Genomic DNA, 8,835 nt, shown 5'->3' with positions numbered 1-8,835 from the left:
CCGATATTTAAAACTAATAATGTGAAACTTAGTCCTTTTCAACCACAACCATTTTAACTAGGCCAAATAATTAATAATTATAAGACCCAAGATAACATCAAAAAGCATTGAAGAATTGCAGATCAGATCATCAGTAGTTTTTTAATACATCTTCTAACACTGGGCATATATCACCTAGAACGATTTTAGCAGTTATATTTTTTGTGAGTAAAATCACAGAGAGGGCACAGAGAGCTTTCAGTCTGAACAAACACACATTCAGTAGAAAATAGATGAATAATACAAATTATTTAATGAAATCCTACACATGAAGTCATGTATGAATACAAATATATATGAAGCACACGAACAATAGTTTAACAAACAAGCCTCACATACTACCTCTTTGTCGGAGCTTTTGACCACATCCCATGGCCTTCTTAAGCAAACTGAACTTCCTCAGTTGTCATCACATGACTCTAGTCCAAAGGTGACTCAAGATTCATACTGAGGATATGTGTTGATAACTAAGCCTGATCTTTTGGCTGAAGAAGGCTGTTGGGATACTAAAGCAGAGGTGAAACAATTTATCGATCAGTCGATTGATAAAATATTAATACATTGTTTGGATTATCCAAAAAAGTCATTTTAAAAGCAAATAGAGCAACGTAGCTGTGGTTTCAGCTGCTCGGTGATGAAGATTTGATAATAAACTGAATTCTTTTCAGGTTTGAACTTATGGTTGATAAAACAATCAATTTGATGACTAAAATTTTATTTACAAAGCGATTAATAGAGAAAAATAGGTTACCAGATAGTTAAAAAATCTGTGGCAGTGCTGGTTGAACAGTGCTCACAACTCAATGTTGAGTTTAGAATAATGTGGTACAGCAGAAAAGGTACATTTGAAGTGGAACAAAACCAGACTACATGACGACAGAGATTTAATAAACAATTATTAAACATTTAATTAAAGAGGATATTAGTTTATCAGGACCCTCCCTCCAGCAGAGGGGAGGCGTGGCCTTATTGTTTGTGACAATTGCAGGATTTGGGGGGGTGGGGTGGGGGGGGGATCATATATAACTTTATGATATAAAGTCACTGAAGTCTACATATAAAACACCTATCAGGGCACAGTGTGACTGTGTTGGTGGCGTTTAAGGTTACTACCATGAGGAAAGGTTTTCCCACACTGTTCACACCAGTATGGTTTCTCTCCAGTATGAACACGCCTATGCTTCACAAGGTCACCAGACTGAGTGAAAGATTTCCCACATTGGTCACAGCTGAATGGTTTCTCTCCAGTGTGAACTCGTCTATGCTTCACTAGGTTACCTGACTGAGCGAAGGTTTTCCCACACTGTTCACACCAGTGTGGTTTCTCCCCAGTGTGAATGCGGTAGTGTAATTTTAGTTGATCTGATGTAGTGAAAGTTTTCCCACACCGATCACAGCTGTGAGGTTTCTCTCCAGTGTGAACACGTTGGTGTATTTCTAGTTGATCTGATGTAGTGAAAGCTTTCCCACAATGCTCACATCCATACGGTTTCTCTCCAGTGTGAAAATAGTGGTGTATTTTTAGTTGATCTGATGTGGTGAAGGTTTTCCCACACTGGTCACAGCTGTACGGTTTCTCTCCAATGTGAACACGTTGGTGGATTTTCAGTTGATTTGATGTGGTGAAAGCTTTCCCACATTGGTCACAGCTGTATGGCTTCTCTCCAGAGTGAATGTGTGTATGCTTCACTAGGTCACCTGCTGTAGTGAAACCTTTTTCACATTGGTCACAGCTGTATGGTTTCTCTCCAGTGTGAACATGGTGGTGTATTTTTAGTTGATCTGATCTAGGGAAGGTTTTCCCACACTGGTCACACCTGTGCGGTTTCTCTCCAGTGTGAAGTCTCTGATGAATCTTTAAATATCCGGATGTTGTGAAGGATTTGTCACAGTGCTGACAGCGGAGACATTTTAATCCATCTGTTCCTCTCCGTATCTATAGAAACAGTAACACATCCTTGAGCAAGTACTTTTACGTATGTGTGTCGCTGTGAGTCCATCTGCCCACTGAAAGACCAAGTTGTTTATTTCATGATGTGCAATTCCACCAACAAACAGCCAAGTTAATGATGGACAATATGTCCTACAACCTGATGTGACTCTGTGGGAAGTGTGAGTAAATCAGATTGCAGTTCTCAAACACAGCCACGTTGCTAATGAAATGTCTGAAAAAACAAATAGATTCTTTAGCTGAGTAACTTTAACCCAACAGCAGTAACCACTTTTTTAAAGTCTACAGGCAGCAGGAATCAGAATGAAAATCCACAAGCCCTTCATATACTCCGACCAAATTTGAGGGCAGGGAGATGCAGATGTCAAAGGACGGATCAGATCCTTTTTGCTGTATGTGCCAGGAGAGCTACTCATTATGTATTTTAAAATAAGATTATATTATTTTTGACTCCATCTCCCCAGAGAACCGAAACACTCCCTCTTTGATACTTTTAAAACTCTGCTAAAAACCCACCTCTTTACCAAGGCATGTCCTCCCTTTGTTGTTCTGTTGTGTGTGTGTTTCTTGTGGTAATGTGTAAAGCGTCCTAGGGTCCCTTGAAAGGTGCTATAAAATATTGTTATTAAAGATGCTCTGATTTTACTAGCTAGTTCCGATTTTCTGTCTTTCTAAGAACTATGACTGACAGCAAACAATAACATTTTGTGTTTAGAATTTTTTCACCCGCAATTCTGTTTCTGATTTTTGTTAATTAACAATCAAGACCATCATGGTACTGAATGACATCGGCACCAACAGCTGTGTTCACTGTTGTGTTACCTGGTCCTTGCTGTAAAATGTCCATCTTTTAACATAATACAAAATAGCATGTCTTTATGTGTGTTTTTCTTAAGATGTAAATGCGAGCTTGTGTCTTTGTCACTTACGGTGACGAACTTCCACGCCTTCCACATGTCTTAGTGTGTGTATGTCACAAGTTACACCAACTCGTGGCAGTATAGAGTAATGCACAGGAACCCTGAAACACTTTTTTTCTGGAAAGGAAATACCAGTGACTGACACTCTATCAGGAAAATTAATCGAATACCATGATGACGGTCGTTATAAGGAATAAAGGTAAACATATTTATAAATAGCGATCCAGTAAGTGACAGCAGACTACAGGAAATCAAAGAGACAACAACATACCCAGCTCGTTGCACTGGAAAGTGCTGCATGAGTCAAATTGTCTGGTGAGTGGAGAAAATGGCAAAGAACACTGGAACCACAGGGATGAAGTTTCTCGTATAGATAGCCTAATGTTCAAAGGTGAAATAATCAAAAAAACTCTGAATACACTGTTACAGTAGACCACTACAGCAGGATAGTACAGAGCTGTACTAAACTCAAGTCCGTCACAGCATTGCAGAATCTGTCATCAGCGACAATCAGCTCGGAGGAACTCGAGCACATTGCAGAGTTATGGGATTTCAACCTACCGCTACAAGCCCCCGATGTTCTCACAGCAACAGCCGTCCTGAAAACTATCCTAGACAAAGCTGAAATCAAAGACCATTATCTTGATTTATAAGAAAACCAGAACACGCTGTAAATATACTGAAGTCACCCACTCAACTCCTGATGAGCTGATCCTTGTTAGGTTTTAGTAAGACTGAGGACCGGGTTGCGGATACAGAACACTCAAAGCCTGTCAAAGTAAAGAGTTAATTCACAAAGGACTAGTACAAAATGGTAGTGGGTAAGATGTGAGCAGGGGCAATCCGCTCTCCTAGAGATCCTCCAAGCAGGGCAAATGACACCGGACTCTGCAACTTGAAAAAGGAGATAAACAAAAAACATTAATCTGGGTTCAGGCAGAGACACACTGGAAACAGACTAAAAGCTCAGGAAACAAGCTGGCCTGAAGTACTCAACTAAGTTATGGCTATAATAATCTGGTGACGAGTCTCAGGGAGCCCCACATCTTAAGACCAGGTGTAGATGAGGATTGGCAACAGGTGTGTAGCCTTGCCGGACGACCAGCTCCCTGCCAAGGGAAAGACACGCCCACAGAACACCACAGGAAGAAAGAAAACAAAGGAAGCAACCTCCAACTGTCACAGGACCAACTGTGACAATCCTTCCTGTGACAACAGAGTGACTGCAGCCAGCAAGGCTATCAACGTGTAGGTCGGGCTGTTTATTTACTGTATTTGAATTTGATTGGATGATTATGTTGCAGCTGAAATGACCAAAGGGTTTAAATTTGTTTCAGCACACATGCACAACAACAACAAAAAACATGTTAAACCTCCCGTGGTCGCCCGCTTTAACTGCTTCTAAGCTGCTTAGATTGTTAATCCGAATATTAATGTTTAAACGTATTATCAGTCCGTATGGACATGCTGCACACCGTTATTAACCACATGGGTTAGATTCTCCACAATTCCATAGTTCAGTTCATTAAAGGGAAACAAGAAGCCCCAAAGTCTAATTCTTATCGATTTACCGGTCTAACCTGCATGGTACAAGAAAGGAAAGGGAAAAAAGTTACCTCACAAGTGCTCGTTAAGTCGATCGTTAAGCCCAAGTGTGTCCGTTCCTTTATCATTTATATTCCTTTAGTCTGTAAGGGTCCACCGATCAAAAGAATCAAAACAGCTTTTCATAAAAATGTATCCAAATTGTGAATCCTGTTATGTGACGTCCATCGCTCTCTGGCTGCGAACTTCTCTCATACTGTTGTTGTCGTGATGTTACTTAAAAAAAAACGTAACCCCTCGTTGCTCCAGAGGCGTGCGACCTCTGGCATGTATAGCAATTGTAAATCGCTTTGGATAAAAGCATCAGCTAAATGAATAAATGTAAAGCGCATAAGCCGTCTGTCGGAGGTAGATCAAATGAATGACGTGTATTTGATACATTTTTTACATACATTAAGTATTATTCTGTTTGAAATAAATTAACTGTTTCATGGTAGTTTGTTTTGTGCAAAAGGAATTAAAGGCCTGTCCCATATGGATGCCTTTCCCAAATAAAGGAAGGGTCAATTCAGTGATTTTAGCAAATAAAAGCCTGGGCTATTATTCAAAGTTTCACGGTAAGTATCAAAGCTGACTTCGTCACTGCTTATGCTAACACTTTATCTGTTGGGCTACTGGCGCTCACTGAGACCTGGATCAAACCAGAATTTAATTTAATTTCCAACAAATGGAAATTCACACAGCTGCTACCCCCAAATCAATATGCCTCCTTCGAATACCATGCTGTCTTTGTGTCCGCTCCGGTAAAGGTCTCTGTGATTGTCAGACCGTCCACCAGGACAAATGGGTAACTTTGTGGAGGAGCTAGACACACTGCAGTCTTCAATCCCAGAGCATGACTGTCCCCTACTTGTCCTCGGTGACATGAACATTCACTTAGACAATTCAAACTCGGCAGACTTCCTGTCTCTGATTCAGTCCTTTGATCTAACACGGGTTCTCAGCCCCCCGACCCACAAAGCTGGCAAGGTGCTTGACCTCGTTCTTGTCCGAAACTGTGCCACAGAGTGCCTAACAGTCACACCTCTACATGTATCTGACCACTATTTCATTCAGTTCACGGTATGCCTACCGGAAAAGCCCATTCTTCCAACACCGCCGCAACCTGTCTCCCGCTCACTTTGCCTCAGTGGTAGCTTCCGCTCTACCCTCCCTCAACACATTTTCCTCACTTGAGGTCAATAATGCCACACAATCTCTGTGCTCTACACTAAGCTCGTGCCTGGATAGCCTGTGTCCTCTTTCCACCAAGTCTGCTCGCCCAAAACAGTCCCACCCATGGCTAACTGACACCATCCGTGAGCTCCGTACTGATCCAAATAAAGTTTGACTGCTTTTGCGGCGTCTCTACGGTGTGAGCTGTGGTGTTGGTCTGTTGTTTTGCCCATGAGGTCCCAGCGCATGTCACATGACTGAAAACTATGAATAAAACTGTGAAATTTTTGGCATTTTAATGTCTGCATAGTGTGTTTTGGAGATGAGAATACTTAATGTCCCTCATTAAGAAATGAGTTTGCTGCAATAGCAAGTAATAATGGCAAAGGCATCAAAAACGCCATGCAAATACTGATGCGCGAGGTGATACTGAAGACACTACAGTAGTGCTTCTCAACGGGGGCGTTCCGAGGACGATGGGGGACGCTACAAGCAATATTTTTTGGGGGGCGTTTGTTAGTTGGAAATTCTAAGGCGAGTTTACACCAAAGATTCACAACAATACAAGTTTAAACTTTAAACTACTTGCAAAAGAACTGTGGTCTGCAATATTAAAACCTGCCAATTTAGTCCACAGCGACTGGTCGAGACAGTGTATTTGTTCTCCATCAGCTACTTGTGGTGCAGCTCCGTGCTGCCTTCAGGGGAACGGGAAGTCAGAGTATCATCTGTAAAATTTTACCCACATGGCGTTTACTGTTTAAAATCTGGAAAATTGAGGCTCTCTTTCTTGGTGGAAAAGTTTTTATTTCTCTGAGGAATACACCGTGAACGTCTTGTTGTCGCAGTGGTTACACATTTACAAGAGGGACATACCTCTGTCAGACTTACCCTGAAAGCAACTTGGCTGCGACACCAGCGAGTGACGTGGACCCACCTCACGCTGTGAGTCGCAGACCATTTGTGCCAAAGCGGACATATACAGTAGTTTCAGTAGGCTATAAAAATGTAACATTAAAAACTGAACCCCTGACTTGCTCTGTTGGCGATTTTAAGCTGCACTTTATCAGAGGTGCTGAAGTTAAAATGTGTGGAATTATTTGTGAGATTTCTGCCTGATCACGGGTTTTGTCGGTTAGTTTCGTTTTCCCCGGCATGAACACTTCATCCTCTCATCCACTTCTGTGTCTATTAGACGGTCGAGGGGAAACTTCAGCGAATCAGTAACGTAATGCAGTACAGGGCATGTAGTAAAATATTATGAATTATCTTTAAATAGGTTAATGACATTAGTCTCTTAATATTACGACTGTCAGAGAACTCAGATATGAGGGAGAGATTCTGAATGTGCAGAAAGTTTTGAACATGAGCAGACAAGTTAGTGTTTCCCATACATTAAATTATTTGTGACCTGCCACAATATCAACGCTGACATATTTATTTAAAATTTTTTTACTAGGCTTATTTAAAATCTTAGTTGATAGCAAAGCTGCAGGCAGCACTTATTTGAGCAGCACATTCCCTCGCTCAGTCCAACACAACGCTGTCAATGTCGGAGACCCAGCTTAAAAAACATTGTTAGCAAGCATGTAAGGAGCCTAGCTAATAAGGAGAGCTAAGTTAGCGTTAGAATACAGCTGGGTTTTTGAGGCTAGCATGCTGTATAGCTGCAGCACAGTTACACTGTCATGTGTTTCCATTTATATAATAAGACGTTTCCACCATACATTGGTGCAGAAATTGGAGCAGAAATTTTCACCAGAATGCAAGAAATTAAAGGTTTAATGCTCAAAATCCTTATTAAGTCCAAGAAAACAGTCTGTGGCTTCACACACAGTTTTTGGGAGGAACATTCACTTGTTAGTTAAATTTAATTACTTTTCACATGGCTTTTTTGTTACCTGAGAAAGTATTTAATATGGTGTTTGTCATTCAATCATGTTTTTTCATGTTTTAATGACAATAGTAACAACAACAATAAAAAAAACCCAACAATATTCAGGGAAAATAGCCAACATCTTTTTTGATGGCGCGCAGTAAGGGACCTGGATAATGGGTAGGGTGGCGCTGGCCCTAAAAAGATTGCACTACAGCTTATAACAGTGTACCTGAATATTAAAAATAGCCCTAAGTGTTGTAGTATAACCAGCAGTATATCATTAATATGTTAAGGTGATTTTGGGGACACTGCATTGTAGAAGTGTGAAGTTATTGAATATTTCTGCAGCATGTGTTTTTGGGCGTTACACTTTGTAGACGATCCCTGCGCGGCTGCACGTAGAGACCAATGTTATTTGTGCCGCTCGTAGACCGACTCATGTGGATGAAGATTTAGTTATAGCTCGTTGTCTACTTAACTACGAAAGCAAAGAGGCGTCGTTTGTGTTTTAAACACGTTTTGCTTACGAGTTATTGATCCCGGAAGATCTGTGAATATATTCCCAACTTTACTGAACTCTTTTCCTGTGTCCAGGTTCCTGTCTGAGAGCAGCCTCTCCCCCTCAGTCACAGCCAGAGAAAGCGCCCTCCGCCTGTCCGGTTATATCTCTTTAAATAAAAAGCTCCACATCTGGTCCTTTACTAACCGCTACATAACGGCTGGTCCTGCGGCTGCCTAGCAACAGTAAAACCCGCCGCAGGCTCCGACCAGAAAGGCTGCTGGCTGCTGCCTGCTGCCTGCTGGCTGCCGGCTGCTGGCTGCCGGCTGCTGGCTGCTGGCTGCTGGCTGCCGGCTGCTGGCTGCTGGCTGCCGGCTGCTGGCTGCTGGCTTGAACGAGCCTCACTCAGCTTGTGATGAATTTGAACCAACCAGCAGATGTAGCTGATAGAAGTCGCCTTATTTAGCCCCGTTTTCAGGCCCAGTGTCTGAGCACGCGCCTGGTTCCGAGACTGAAGAACCTCCGTTTGTAGCGATGAAGTCATGAACACTGACCTGAAACTCGGGATTCTGGTTGTCCCCCTCCATTCCGCTCTTGTAGTGGTCCTGGTCTCAGATCCAGCAGGTCTCCTCTTCTTCTTCTTCTTCTACTGGCTTTCCGGCAGACTAGATGCCTTACGGCATATTGCTGCCACCCACAGTTCAGTCTCGGTATCGCTTTATAGCACCTTCATTCTCAGAGGGCTAATCCTGTTGCAGATATAAAATCCATGACTGCTTCCACTATC

The sequence above is a fragment of the Micropterus dolomieu genome, linkage group LG12 (genome assembly GCF_021292245.1).
Source record: "Micropterus dolomieu isolate WLL.071019.BEF.003 ecotype Adirondacks linkage group LG12, ASM2129224v1, whole genome shotgun sequence".
Taxonomy (NCBI): Eukaryota; Metazoa; Chordata; class Actinopteri; order Centrarchiformes; family Centrarchidae; genus Micropterus; species Micropterus dolomieu.
Note: the sequence above shows the minus strand (reverse complement) of the source record.